At 37.4% G+C, this 16,015-nt stretch overlaps 1 long non-coding RNA gene across 1 annotated transcript; it reads left to right on the forward strand.

Annotated features, from left to right (window-relative positions):
* The first annotated feature begins 4,693 nt into the window (after positions 1–4,693).
* Positions 4,694–6,904, forward strand: LOC144614708 (uncharacterized). The gene is made up of 2 exons (XR_013552727.2): positions 4,694–5,012; positions 5,792–6,904. It is a non-coding gene; the product is annotated as an uncharacterized LOC144614708 (long non-coding RNA).
* The last annotated feature ends 9,111 nt before the right edge of the window (positions 6,905–16,015 follow it).

Raw genomic sequence — 16,015 nt, forward strand, 5'->3', positions numbered from 1 at the left:
CATTTATAGACTTGCTTGACACAGTTTTGCCACAAACCTTCAATTTGTTTAAAAGAAAAAAGAAAAACAGCAATATCTGCAAAGCACAGTAAAACAAAGCATGATGGAATGAGGTATACTTGTATCATTTTATTGCTCAATTGTTTTTTCCAGCTTTGGCCTTTGGGGCTCTTTCAGTTAGCACCTGTGTCCCTTTGATATGTATCCATCATTTGTGGGTTTTGTTGTTTGTTCATTTGTTTTTAAGTTTGCGCTCTCTCTTACTTTCTGGCACTACAAAATGCTCCCGACTCATATGTTTCCTGCCTTAATCCTAGAATCAACCATTTCTCCAAGGAGATTTGGTTCCTTTTTACTGGGGGTTGCTACTAGAAACCAAGGTCTGGGAGCACTGGGGTGGCTCAGTCAGTTAAGTGCCCAACTTCAGCCCAGGTCATGATCTGCGGTTGGTGAATTGGAGCCCCACGTCAGGTTCTGTGCTGACAGCTCAGAGCCTGGAGCCTGCTTCCGATTCTGTCTCCCTCTCTCTCTGCTTCTCCCCAGCTCACACCCTTTCTCTCTCTCTCTGAAAAATAAATAAACATGAAAAAATAAGTTTTTAATTCTTAAAAAAAAAAAAAAGAAACCAAGATCTATACGTAAACACATGCTTCTAGGCCCCTCCATCTGACAGAGCAAGGAAATATGTGTGTGCATATTAACCCCACATATCTATACATATCTCTATATGTAACTATCTGTAACTATATTAAGCTAAACCTGAGTTCATACTGAAAAATTCAACTCTTATTCATACCACATGAATGTTCAACTCCTTTAACAGCAAAAATCTGCCCCCTACCATCCATTTACTTAATTGTTTAATTCAAATATATATATACATTAATATATATTAATAGCAGTATCAGAATTGTTAACAGGCTCTGATGGTAAACTACTTTATCAACCAAAGTACAGTCTTATATACAGCTGTTTTTTAACTTTAATTTTACAGATTCTACTCAGTTTTAAAGTTAATTAGGAGAACACTTATTCACACCGTTCAGTGAAGTTGTTTCATACATTTGTATTAGAGTTAGATGATTTTGTCACATTCTGCATATTATTCTGGGAGCCTCCAATTTTTATAAAATCTGCATACATTCAAGTTCACTCTTACTCCTGAAAGTTCTATAGATTTTGAAGAATGCAGTGTCAAATATCTATCATTTCAGTGTCATACACAATTGTTTTACTTCCCTGTGATTATCCTGTGTTTCAGCTATCGAGCCAATGGTCTTGGGAACCACTGACCTTTATATAGATGCTAAGGTTTTGCTTTTTCCAAAAGATCATGTCATAGGAATCAACAATATATAGTCTTCTCAGACTATCTTTTCATTTGGCAATAATGCATTTAAGATTCATCCACTTATGGGGCACCTGGGTGGCTCAGTCTGTTAAGCGTCCAACTTCAGCTCGGGTCATGATCTTCCAGTTATTGAGTTTGAGCCCTGCGTTGGGCTCTGTGCTGACAGCTCAGAGCCAGGAGCCTCTTCAGATTCTGCGTCTCCCTCTCTCTTTGCCCCTCCCTGCCCCGCCCCCTCTCTCTCTCTTTCTCTCAAAAATAAATAAAAACATTCAAAAAAAACTTCATTGTAAGATTCATCCACTGATTTTAATAGCCTAATAGCTCATTTCTTTTTTCTACTGAATAATATTCCATTGCATGGATGTACCACAGTTTGCATAGCCATCATCTATGAAAGGACATCATTGTTGTTTCCAGGTTTTGATTATTATGAATAAAGCTCTATAATCATTCATGTGTGGGTGTTTGTGTGGATATAAGTTTTCAAATCAGTTGGGTAAATAACTAGCAGTGTGATTGCTGGATTGTATGATAAAACTTAGATTTACAAACTGCGTTGTTTTATAAACTGTCAGAATGCCTCCTAATGTGAATTTTTAATTTTATAAGATATTGTCAAACTATTTTTTCTTTCTTTCCTTCTAGTTTTTTGTTTGTTTGTTTTTGTTTTTGTTTTTGTTTTGTTTTGTTTTGTTTTCGGTCAAACTATTTTCAAAAGTGGTTTTCCAATTTTGCATTCCCACAAGCAAGGAATGGAAGTTTTGTTGCTCTGCAAGTATGCCAAAAGTTACTATTGCAGGTTTTCATACCTTAGCCCTTCCAATAAGCGTACAGTGATATCTAGTTGCTGATTTAATTTATAATTACATAAGGATACACAAAGTCGAGTATCGTTTTATATGTTTATTTGCTGTTTATCTTCTTTGGTGTAATGTCTGTTTAGATCTTTAGCCATTTTTTTTTTTTCTTTCCCTAATGTTAAGTTTTGTTTTTGTGTTTGTTTTGGGGGTTTTGGAGGGTTGAGGGAGCGGGGGGGGGGGGGGGGAGAGAGAGAGAGAGAGAGAGAGAGAGAGAGAGAATAGAAAACTTAAGCAGGCTCCATGCCCCACACAGACTCTAATACAGAACTCGATCTCATGACTGTGAGATCATGACCTGAGCCGAAATCAAGAGCTGGACATTTAACCAACTGAACTACCCAGGTGTCCCCTTAATGTCAATTTTTAATATCAATTTTGCTTTTGTGGATTGTGCTTTGGATGTTATATCCAAAAATTCATCACTAAAGCCAAGTCATGTAGATTTTTCTCCTATATTTTCTTCTGTGTTTTATAGTTTTGCATTATATGTTGAGGTCTATGTTCTTTTTGAGTTAATTTTTGTGAAAAATGTAAGGTCTATATGTAGAATCCTTTTTTTTTTTTTTTTTTAACATTTGGACATTAGGTTTGCTCAGCATCATTCGTTGAAAAGACTATCCTTTCTCCACCTAATTCCCTTTCCTCCATTTTCAAAGATTAGGTGCTTATACATGTATAAGGTTCTAAATCCTATTCCATGGGCCTATGTGTCCATTCTATTGCCAATCCTACTGTATCATGATTACTATAACTTTATAGTAACTTTTGGAAAAGGGAAGTAAAATTTTTCCAATTTTTTCTTCTCCAGGACTGGATTGCCTATTCTTAAACCTTTGCCTTTCCATATAAATTTTAGAATTAGCTTGTCAATATGTATAAAACAGCCTGCTGGGATTCTAACTGGGGCTATGCTAACACTATAACAACTCGTGCATAGTTCAAGTACCTTATAAAAAAGTATTCCCAAATCCTCTATCCTGTCTCTTATGCCATTTCTGTCATTTGTTTCCCTCATTTACATGCTGCAATCACCTAATACATTGTTATTATTACTACCTTAAATAAACAGTCTTTTGTATCAATTAAGAAGAGAAAAATAAGAGCTTCTGTTTTACCACCATTTATTTTTCTGATGTTCTTATGTAAATTCAAATTTCTGGCCTATGTAATTTCCCTCCTCCCTGAAGAATTTTTTTGTTTTGTTTTGTTTTGTTTTATTTTTGCAGAGTGGTTCTGCTGACAATAAAATGTTTAAATTCATTGAACATAGAATTCTAGGTTGGTAGATATTTTCTTGGCACATTCTAAAAACTCCACACTATTGTCTTCTAGTTTGTATGTCTTCTTGTTAGAAGTCTTCTGAAATTCTTATTTTTGTTTTTCTACAGGTAAATTTTTTTTCATCTGACTTATTTCAAGATTTTTAATATGTTCTTTTTTTCTTCATTCTGACGACAATATGACCAGATGATGATGATGATGATGATGATGATGATGATGATGATGATTATTGGTATTCATCCTAGTTGGTGTTCTTGGACTTTGTATCTATGCTTTGGTGTCTGTTTTTAATTATGGAAAACTGTCAGCCATTACTACTTGAAATATTGTTTCTGCTCTGTTCTCTATTTCTTCTTCCTCTGATATTTCAATTATGCCTATGACACATTTTAAATTTTTTCTACAGTTATTGGATATTTTGTCTTGCTGTCTGTATTTTTGAGTTCAGTTATTGGGAGATTATTATGATCTTTTGGTGATGTCATTTTCCTTGATTATTCATGTCCCCTAAAGTTTTGCATGACTCTTTTATGCTTTTGAAGTAGCCATTAACTCTTCTAATCTTTATTAGCTGGCTTCAGGTAAGAGAGAGTTTTTGTTGGTCCTGTTTATATTTGGGGCTTTCTCTGATCTTGTATAGATACACCAGCTCCACACTTCTTGCTTCCCAACAAGTGGGAACTTGTTGAAGAATTCTCAAGGTTGTATGTCTTCTCTCAATCTTACAATGCACCAGGCCAGCTGTTGGTAGCTTCTCTTTCCCACCCCCAGAGGTGGTGCTACAGCTTAAAGCTATGGTTGCTTTCTTCCCTATAGACTCCGTTTTGTTTTCTGCATGTATTCCTTGTCTGAGTTTCTTCTCACTGCCACCCTTGAAAGCATGCACAAGGAGCTGGCCACAGAGAAGAGGGGGGGTATGGGTTGGCACTTGGGGCATCGGGGGTGCTTGTAGGCCAGTTGGGGAGATCCTCTGATGAGGTTTTGCCAGCAGCTCATATGGGGCCTTCTTGCTGATGTCTAGAACATAGTCAGCAAGAACTGTCACCTTAATGCCCTCTGATGTTCTTATTGGCCTCTTTCCCAATCTCCTCCCTCCCCCGATCACTGAGCTCTGGCTTTAACAGGCTAGGATATAAATAGATTTCTTTAGCGGTGTCACTTACAACTGGAAAAGCCAAATACTCACTCACCACTCTCCCTTTCTCCCTACAGGAGGGATCCCCTGCTTCCTCTTTTTCTAAGCTGTGCTACTTTGCAGAGAGGGGTAATGCTGGCAAAGTTCCTCTTGCCCAGTATAATATATCCAAACTTGTTTTTTTTTTTTCTTTCTTCTTCAATGGAGTGCTAAAATTTCTCCTCTAGAAACCTGAACTTATACAAGGGATCTCAAATCTGTGGACATCTGCTCAAGTCAGCATTTGCCAGGTACCATGGCCAAGGGGGGATTGAAGCCAGTTTACTGGATTCTGCTTGTTCCATAGTCCACACCAAGATGTGTCTGCCTATTACCCAATGCACAGGTAGGTGATACTCCTTACCTGTCCTTTGGCATATGGTGCTGGATCCAACTCTCACAGAGTAATTTTTGTTCAAGGATAGATGAATTTTAGATGTTAAGGGGAATAAAAACAAAGCACATCTCATACGACTATGGTGTTGATGTCACTCCTAGAAACAGTTTTTGTTGGTTGTATATTATCTGTAATCATTTACTATACGGTAAATCTTTCTAACTTGAGGCACAATAGTTTTTAAACTCAAAGTATTTGCTGCAGGGTTTCTAAAGAAGTAGTAGTTGCTAACTGTGACCCTGTATATAGGATCTTCTTCACAAACTCAGGAAGAGGGGTCACTGTTGGTAGCATACCCAGAATCAAAATTGCTTTGCATATACCTCTTATCCAGATTATTATTCAGATACCCACAGCTCCCAAACTCAACCCACATTATTTCAGAGAAGCTGATATTCCTTCCATCTATAGCTGGAAATCCTGGTAGACTTTACCCAACTGTCATCTACTATTCCCCTAGACAAAATCATTGGATCAGTGTCAACTTAACAGCAAGATTCTATTTTAGTATGCTGGTCATTAAGAAGGAAACCTGTAACTCAAACTGCCACTGGAAACTTCTCTAATCACCAGGGTAACTAGAGTTAGTATGAATCTGTTACTGTAGAAAGCAGAGCACTGAGAATGTAAGAAACTGGTCCTTCACGACTCTGGAGTTACTAAATCAAACAACCCTTAATCTGCCTTAACTCTAGACTTCTTGGTACTTGAGTATATTTTATATCTAGATATATAAAATGAAGAACTAGCTCACATGATTATGGAGGCTGAGAAATACCAAGATCTGCAAACTGAAGACACAGGAGACCTGATGATATGACCGAGTATGGCCAGTATGATCTACAGGCCTGAGAAGCAGGAATGCTGATGCAGTAAACTCTAGTTTGACTTCAAAGGTCTGGGAACTGGGAAAGCCAATGGTGTAAGTTACAACCTGAGTTGGAGTCTGAAGGCAGGAGAAGACTGATGTTCCAGCTCAAAGCCCATCAGGCAAAGAGAATGAATTCTCCCTTACTCCACCTTTTGCTCTGTTCAGGACCTTAATGGATTAGATGATGCCCACCCACACTGGGAAGTGGAAGGAGAACAATTTACTTTACTCAGTTTTCCATCTCAAATATCAACCTCAGGGCGCCTGAGTGGCTCGGTGGGTTAAATGTCTGACTACGGCTCAGGTCATGATCTTATAGTTCATGAGTTCGAGCTCTGCGTGGGGCTCTGCACTGACAGCTTGGAACCCAGAACCTGCTTCAGATTCTGTCTCCTTCTCTCTCTGCCCCTCCCCCACTCACCCTCTGTTTCTCTGTCAAAAATAAATGAACATTAAAAAAACCTAAAAAACAAACAAACGTCAACCTCATCCAGAAACACTCTCACAAACACACTCAGAATAACGTTGATCCAAATTTCTGCATGCCCCTTGGTCCAGTCAAGTTGATAACATGAAATTAACTTCACAGCCAGGTTAGATTGAATTTTCACTGTTTCCAACATAAAGCATTTTAACTAATATACCAGGGTTGTTATCTCTGAAGGATGTAGCATTTCTTAACTAGTTGATGTTTAAGCCCAGCATTTTTGTGATTTTCATCATTTATCATTTATCATTTATTTCATCTTATCTAATCTATTTCATTTTACCTTGAATGTGATAGCTATAAAATTACCTCTTTCATTTTGCAGCCAATAATTAACTACTAGAGGAGTTTAATAACAGTAAAAAAAAAAATCTCTCTAAGAATTATTAAGGAAGAAACAGGAAAGAGTGAACCAGAGTGTTCTGAGGACCCTAGGAAAATACATAATAGGGGCAATGGGAAAATAAAATCAAGTAACTCCTCTGTCTCCATTCCTCTGTGTGTGTGTGTGTGTGTGTGTGTGTGTGTGTGTGTGTGTGTGTACATGTGCATGCATGTACAGACACTGGTGTATAAGACAATCATTCTTAAGCTAAAATTCACATCAGCTGGTATTTTGCACAACCAATACTCTATATGGGTTTTCTAACATTGTACTTAGGTGCAAGACTTTGAGACTTCCTATGATGTTATAATCATAGTTAATTGCATGCTTCTCATCTATAGTGATTCACAGCCCAGTTTACATTTCACTTTTTAAATTCCAATTAAATGAATAGATTTAAAACTGTGTATTAATATCTGGCAAAGTTTTTGAGACGGAATGTAAGTCAATTTGATCTCTATGCCTACTTTATGAAAGATTAAGCCATGTTCTATCAAGGCCTTACACAGAAATGAGTGGAATCAAAGGGTAGTTACCAACTTATTAAAATGGGATTATTTCAATTAATTAAATGTTTGTAAGAATTTGTGTAGACAGCAAGCAGATTTATTCATGTTTTCTTCTATTAGGTAACAGCCACTGTAGCCAGGCCCTTGCTACCGGTAGACAGAATACGAGTGCAGGTAGAGGTGTGATCTCAGCAGTTTTGAAAAGCAACTCACCCTGAAATGACTTATTAGCTCATTAACACTTCAAGGTGGAATAGGTTTCAGATTAACCAGCTTCATCGAGCACAGAATGGGTGAAGGCACAAATGCATCTGTTCTAAAACAAAATTTCCTTCCTTATTGCAAAGCTGATACATGTTCATTTGAGGATATTAGAGAACATAGAAAAATTAAAGAAATAGAAGTCATCCATAACCTCACACCTAAGATTACCACGGTTAACATTTGGGTGAATATATTCACTTTTTGTTTGTTTATGTATGTAAAATAGAAGTAGTTTAAATTTTAATGTTACTACTTAGAGGTACACATATTTGATTTTATTTCTTTATAACTGGACTTGCTGACAAATCTCTCTTGGCATATTTGCGGTGGAAAACAGATGAGTTTTCCATATTAAAGTGATCAAAACACTTTTTGTTTAACTTAATCATGTCTGCATTAGCTCACTCTCATTATTTCAAAGTTTCAACCTCTCCCCCCCACCCCCACCTTTGTTTTCCCTCCTTTCTCTCCACAATGTGATGGTGCTATGATCTGGATGTTTGTCCCCCTCAAAACTCATATGTTGAAGCCTAGCGCCCAGTTTGATAGTATTGGTGGGGGTGGGGGGGAATCTTTGAGGAGGTGATTAGATCATTAAGGCAGATGCCTTATAAAAGAGACCCCACAGGGTTCCCTAGCCTTTACCACCTACTACTGAAAGCCTGCAATCCTGACCATGCTGTTACCCTGATAGTTGACTTGCAGCCCCCAGAACGGTGAGAAATAAATTTCTGCTGTATATAAACCACTAGGTCTGTGGAACTTTGTTAGAGCAACCTGAGAAGACTAAAACAGATGGCATGGTGTGAAGGCCCCGGCCTGCACACACATGGTCCTTAGCTGAGGGGTCTCAACAGACGTGGCACTCGAACGCACATGTGCTCCTGGTGCATCTGCTGCTGATGTTGTCTCGTCATGGGCAGCACATGGTAGTTTCCCCTGCAGAGCCCCCTGGTATCGTGTCCAGTTGCTGACTAGGTTGTCACCTTGGCCTGTCCTTCAACTCCCATTCAGGTCCTAGTTTGAGCAGTCCCCTCTGTTCAAAGATACAAATGACTTCCCTGACAAATGGGACACCTAACTATTTTCTGCACCCTCCCCGCTGCCACAGTGGGTACATCGTAACTACTTAACTCCTCCATTCCAGAAGTTTTCAAATTCTTCTCCTCTCTCTAGTAACATACCCCCTAACTTTGTGAACCTTTCTAGACTGACTCAGGGCTCAGTGATATGACTTCCTCTGGCCATTAGAATGTTAGCAAATTTGGCTCAAGCAGAAGTTGGAAATATACTTAGGGGCTGGGGCATGTCCTCTCTCTTGGTGTACTTGCTAAGACCACTATGAAAATAAGTCCAAGCTGTTCTGCTGGAAGATGTGGAGCCACCTTGAAGGACTACAGCTGTCACAGACACCAGCCAGTCAACTGCCAGACATGGAAGTGAGTCCACCTGAGAACAGCAAGCACCAAGCAATCATCTACCAACTGATTGCAGAACTAGCAGATGTTTACAGAAGAAGGAGCAAATCTGGTTGAGACCAGACCAAACTGTTGACTCACAGGATCAAGAGGTAAACAAATGGTTGTTGTTTTAAGCCATTATATTGTGGAATAGTTTGTTGTGCAGCAATAGGTAACTGACATAGTCAGAGTGATGGCTCTCTCAAGTCCTCTCTCTGTCTGGACCATCACTGACACTATTGCTAGGTTCTACTCTGCTAGTGTTGGAGAAGGGTGCTCTGTGGGTTAGCCTCTTACCTGAGGTCTATGTGTTAACTGATGCATAAATAAGGAGTCCGTAAAATTTATTCTCTAAGCTGGGCTGCTTTTGAAAGTAAAAAGGGGTGCTATGGTAATTAGAGTAATACAATAATAGGGGAAACCAGGACTTTCCAGGGAAATGGAGATATATGGTCTTATATGTATAAGTAAACTAATTCCTTAGGTTTCTTTCTAGAATTTCTTCAGGAGAAAAGATTTCTATGCCCCACTGCCAGTCATGCTGTTAGGGTTTGTCTCTGGCAGTTTGGGCTGTTATAACAAATCACCACAGATTGGATGGCTTGAACAACAGAAACATTCCTCTGGATTTTGGAGTGTGGGAAGTCCAAGATGGGGCATGGTTGGTTTCTGATGATGGTCCTGTAACTGGTTTGCAGATAGCTGCCCTCTTGCTGCAGCCCCAGAAAGAGGAACCAAGCTCTCTCTGGTCTTTTCTTAGAAGACTGTTCATCCATCTTGAAGGCCCTATCCTCATAATGTAATTATCTACCAGAGGTCCCATCTCCAACATCATCATTTTGGGGATTAGGATTTCAACATATGAGTTATGAAAAGACACAAATATTCAGTCCATAGCATAATTCAAACCCAGGAGAAGGCAGAACCAGGATTCAATCATGTGTATGCATCTATGCTGTCTTGATCTCCTTTTTTATTCTGACTGTCTTCCTCTTTCTAGCCTTTAAGTGGTTGAATCCTATTTCTTTTTTTTTTATTTTTAATGTTTATTTATTTTTGAGAGAGAGAGAGAGACAGAGTGTGAATGGGGGAGGGGCAGAGAGAGAGAGAGGGAGACACAGAATCCGAAGCAGGTTCCAGGCTCTGAGCTGTCAGCACAGAGCCCGATGCAGGGTTCGAACTCATTAGCCATGAGATCATGACCTGAGCCGAGGTTGGAGGCTTAACTGACTGAGTCACCCAGGCGCCCCTGAATCATATTTCTTTTTGTAGCAGAAGAAATATTATTATATCTTGGATAAGCTGTATTGCATAGAGGTGAATGGCATGTACTCTGGAGCTAAACTGCCTAAATTAAAATACCAGCTCTACTACTTACCAGTTGTGTATAACCCTCTTCAAGTTAACTAACCTGCCTATGCCTCAGTTTTCTTACCTACAAAATAGCAGTAATAATACAGCATCTACTTCACAAGAATTCAACAACTTAAAATATGAAAAACACTTGCAGTAGTTAATTTCACCCAGTGCAGAGCATTATAATTTTATGTCCTACCATGCATCCATCCCTGTTCAGTGATTTTTCTCAGTCTGAGTCCTGGAGGCTCTGGATTATGATCTTCCAACTTAACCACTCATAGGAAAACTCATACAAAAATTTTCTACCTTAACCATCTAGCTCTTACATGCCAAATGTGCTTTGGTTTGCAGATTATTCCTTTGGTAATTGAATTTAAAAACTCCCAACTTGAAAGTTAAAGGAAGAACTGATCACTTGTATATGACGCTTTCACTTTTCTCCTTAGAGCAGTATTTACCTTGTAGCCTGGTGTTAATGGTGGGAGGGGCATAGGGATGAAAACATAGTTATCAAGAATAAAAATCATATCAATTACATTTCAAAATATTATTCAAAACAAAATTGTTGAAATTGTGACCATCCTTTACATACCCATAGTAAACAATTTTGCCATTTTACACAACATACAATTTATAAGAATTACAACCTAATAGTAATATAATTTATTTTACCAATCTTCTGTGATATGCTGTACGAATGAAAAACCTTTTAGCAAAATTGTACATAAATATGCCTTTAGAATAAATTTGATGAGATGAATTTGCTAAAACAAGAGGTATTTTACATATTTTGCCAATATATGTACAAATATATAGAGGCACCCCCAATATTATGATTGGATGTTTAGTTGATCTTTAGTTAAGATGACTTCGTGTAAATAGTTATTAAGTTAGAGTCAGAGGGTGGACTATGTGAAAAAAGTTTTATGGGTGGCTGGAAACCTGGAACACTTGACCCATCCTCAACAGGGACAAGGTTTTGCTAATGCTAAGTTGAGTCTAAAACCCATAAATACTTCAAACTTCTATAAATACTCTTTGTAAGGGTGTATATTATTTGTGACTATATAGTCTTCATGAATTTTAATGTAACCCAATAATACAGACTTGGCAAAGTTTGACTGTAAATGGTCAAATAGTAAATACTTTACACTTTATAGGCTATATGGTCTTTGTTGCAATTACTCAACCCTGGAAATCAGCCATTGATAATATGTCAATGAATCAGAGTAGCTGTGTTCCAATAAAACTTTATTTATAACATAGTGGTCCAGATTTAGCCTTCAGCCATAATTTCTCTACACCTGGTATAAAGGAACTATGTATTAAATAAATGGGCTTTCCCCACCTGGAAGGGCCCAACTCTTCAAATACTTCACTGGCACTGGTTGTGTACTACCATTAGGAATTTAGGAACCAAGAAGAGCTGAACTAACTTACACTATACTTTCCCCACATCATGTGGTTACACTATTCTGAGAAATATGGGACTTAATTTAACCCACCATTAATGTTTTGCTATGTGTATGAATGTGTGTTTGCATGTGTGTGAAAGAGAATGTATGTCATTCTGTAGCAACAGTCTTAAAAAATTAAATATATTACTATAAAAATCAAATCAGCTAATATAATCATTAGCTTTATAAGAAAAAGTATCCTTTCAATGTAACAAAATGTGGTGCAGAATATTGATGTTTTATATTAACCAATTTAATAGATATTTTAAAAGATAACTTTATTTTTTTTGGTTTAATTTATATTTTATAAATTTCCATTGTGGTTGGAACCTCTCTTCCTTATAATTTAATAAGTTTCAATAAGACCTAGGTTCCAGACATATTTATGTTCCTCTTCTAATGACTGGGCCATAGTCTTGGCTCAGTGTTGCTGATGCCACCTGCCTCCACCCCCAGTTAAGATTACCTGAGATCTGTCACACTCCATGGAGAAGACAGGACTTTTAGTGGAAGTTCATTGAGGTCCAATATTTTATTTTATGCTCCATCTGTTCAGTAGTCCAGATATGAGATAGTAGATGATCCCAGGTTCTCTTGTTTCTCATAGGCACCATCAGAGAGTTCCCCACTTCCTAGAATACAACTCCAGCTTTGTACTTCAAACCTTCCTTCTTGCCACTGAAAGATCAGAGCCAAAGGATCTACTCAACGCACACACAGGGTGACTGACTCACCTGGCCTGCCCCTTGGGGCTACAAACCATAGGCAGGCAGGTATGGAATGCTATGAGTAGTAAGGCGCTCCAGGTCGCAGATGCCACTGCTGCTGTCTTGGCTTCTGGTATCTTAGATGGCCAACCCAGAAGAGCTCCATGGGAAACGGGAGACACTAGATAAATTCTTTTTTAGATCCTCATGCACCACCTCAATAGACTCTGAGGATGCTCAGAAATTCACAGGCACTCTCCTATGGTATCTTTTGATAGCCATGGAGCAATCAGTTGTGCCTAAGACACTGGTCAATTTTGTGATACACTTCTCCCATCCTTTCCTCCCTAATGAAATTAGGAATTTCCCATATAATTAGGAAATTAGCTGTTTCTCTCTCTAATGAAATGTTAGCACATAAAGTTTTGCCTTTAAATCTGTTTTCTAGGGCAACTGTGCTAACAAAGTATACATTTGTTTTGTGTGTATGTTTGCATGAGAGAAGGTAATCCGCATTTTTGTAAACAACCTTACAAGCACATTATATTATTTTGGAGAGCAGACTTACCCTTGACTTTGCACATGTTAATATCCCAACTTAATTTTTATTACATTGCATTCACATGACCCTACACACACACACACACACACACACACACACACACACATATTTCATTCATGTTTCTTAAATTAATAATTTTTGTGTGCATGTCCAAGAAAAGGAGAAATGGAGAAAAATAAAAATTTTATTTGAAATATAAAACATAGGATGAGAAAAAAGTTTTAAATGCCAAACCACTTGGCTGAGGTTTTTTGTTAAATGTTGGTAAGTGACACACATAGCTTTGATTGACTAATGAAAGCCATTCATTCAATAAAATTGAACAGCCATTTTCTTTAAACTAGTATTGTAATAAACAATCTGGTCCTCATCACTGCTTAGGCCACCATCTCCTTCAAGTTAATTCTACAAATGACTCATATTTAAAGCATCCTCTTCCTCTTACTATATAGCACTTCTCACCAGTTGACATTATAAGTTTTACCCATTATTGCTATTTCAAATCACTAAAGTTTAAGGTCTATGAAGGCAGAAATTATTCTTTGTTTAGTTTGCTGCTGTTTTGCCAATACCTACAGTATATACTTGAAAAATAGTATTTTGGTATTAGTTTTTGAAGAGAAGAGTGAATGAATGCTGATTTAGAAAAGAAGAAGCCAAGGTCAGTATTCAAATTATTATTAATAATACCTTACACTTGTCAAAACATCTAAGAAATTCCAAAGGAGTTACTTATATCAATTCATTTCTACTTAATAAGAATCCCATAAGATAGGAAGAACAGCTATTTTGTGCCCATTTTACAGATAACAAATCTACAATTTTTAGAGTTTGTGTGACTTCGCCAATTTAACCTTCTCAGCTATAGGAGAAAGCACGATCTTTCCTGCTTTTTTAGACTTTAAGACTGATTTTGAGTGTTACTACTTTTTTCAGAGTAAGTAATTTCTAGTCAAAATACTATAGCAACTAATTGGTTATATCATAACTACATAACCATCATGCGTTGAGACCACTGATACTATGTAAACTGATACTTTTCCTTTACTACTGAAACACAGGTAGGCACAAGAAGTGAGAGAACAATGAAATGGGACAAGTGTTAAGTACAATTCTTGAATATCACACACACATACACACACACACACACACACACACACACACACACACACACCAGACACACAGAGGCTATGCCATCAGACAGTATTTAAAGAGAACACATCACTGAATAATAATTCAGGACCTGCTATTCTGCAATTGATTCTGGTGAAAGCCTACTGATAACCCTGGCATTTTCATCATCCTGAAATCTCATTTCTTCTTTTACCTCAATTTATCACCTTGTATCTTACACTTTTAAAAAAGCTCTTCTGTTTTGTGTGATTCAAGAACTAATCTCCTGACCCTCTATTCTTGCCAATCAAATTAGCTGGAGCTACTTGGCATGAAAACAAATGTGATCATTTAAGGAGATTTTTGTTTCCTCCCTCTATTGGGAAACAAAAACTGTAACGGTTGGATTACTTCAGTAAGTAGCAAAACAGGTAATTCCCCTTTCTAAAGCCACTTAAAAGCCAAAGGTAGTTTCAATTATTCACCAAATATGTACATCTTATGTGTTAACCAGCAACAGTACAAAACGACAGAAGAATAATAGCATTTCTCATTCAACGCAGCTCTATTATATACAATGCAGAGATGTGCCCTTCACACTAAAGCAGACAATGAATACACATTGTGCGACACACGAGGCTTAAAAATAGAGATGTGTGGGTAGCCAAGTATCTGCTGTGACAAAGATCTGATCTACTAATTATCCGCAACACATTTTGGGTCCCATGACTGCCACCCCAATCTTTTTACAATTCACCGGAGGGTGATTTTGGCAGGCTGTCAACAGGCAAACAGGGAAATAAGTTGGGAAACATTAATAAAGGTTGAAAACAACAGCTTTTCATGCTTTGAGCTCATCATACAAGCATAACAAAAACTGTAAGATGAGGAATGGGGACAATAGGCTGAGAAGATAAGAAAGATAGAACAAAATATTTAAATGACTAAAACTTACATTTGTGAACCTCCTGTCAAATATGTTTGTTGTAGTTTTTTTTGAAGTTGTCTTATATTTCTTTTTTAGAAAATCAACCAATAGAGTTGCACCCTCCATAATAGTGAAACACTTTTGTTCCTTAGTACAGCAAAATCTTTGTCCATCTTAGCATTAAAAAAAATGACCACATACAATTAACTTTCCAAAAAGGGGAACAAAACTAGAATAGCTATGAAGATATTCAGAAAAACAGAACCACAGCACAACATGGAAATTAGTTTTGCTATGGTTAAAAAGAATAGCTAATGTTATTTATTTTCCTTTACTTGCTAATGTGTCCTTCTAAAATTTTTACGGCATTTATATGCAAAGTATGTGAGCATTGTGTTCAATATATTTAAACTACATATTAACTGAATAAAACACCAACTTTAAGGAATTATGAAAGTTAGGTATAAGCGGAAGTCATACAATGATTTCTCTAATCTTAGGAAATCAAAAGTGTGGTATTAAAATATATAACATATCCAAATGAGGCTTTTATTCTCCATGGTAAAAATAAAAATAATCTATTTTAACTTACTTATGGAGTCATAAAATTAATTTAAATATACAAGGAATAATATAACAAACTTTTAAAACACTGTTATATATAGTTTATTTTTGCTTTTTAATTTTATTTTAGAAAGAGAGAGAGCACACAGGTGGGGAGAAGGGGCACAGAGAGAGAGAATCCCAAGCATTATCCATACCCAGCATGTAGCCTGATGCAGGGCTCAACCTCACCACCCTGGAATCATGACCTGAGCTGGAATCAAGAGTCAGACACTTAACTGAGTCA

This window comes from Panthera onca, chromosome A1, assembly GCF_046562875.1.
Source record: "Panthera onca isolate mPanOnc1 chromosome A1, mPanOnc1 haplotype 2, whole genome shotgun sequence".
Taxonomy (NCBI): Eukaryota; Metazoa; Chordata; class Mammalia; order Carnivora; family Felidae; genus Panthera; species Panthera onca.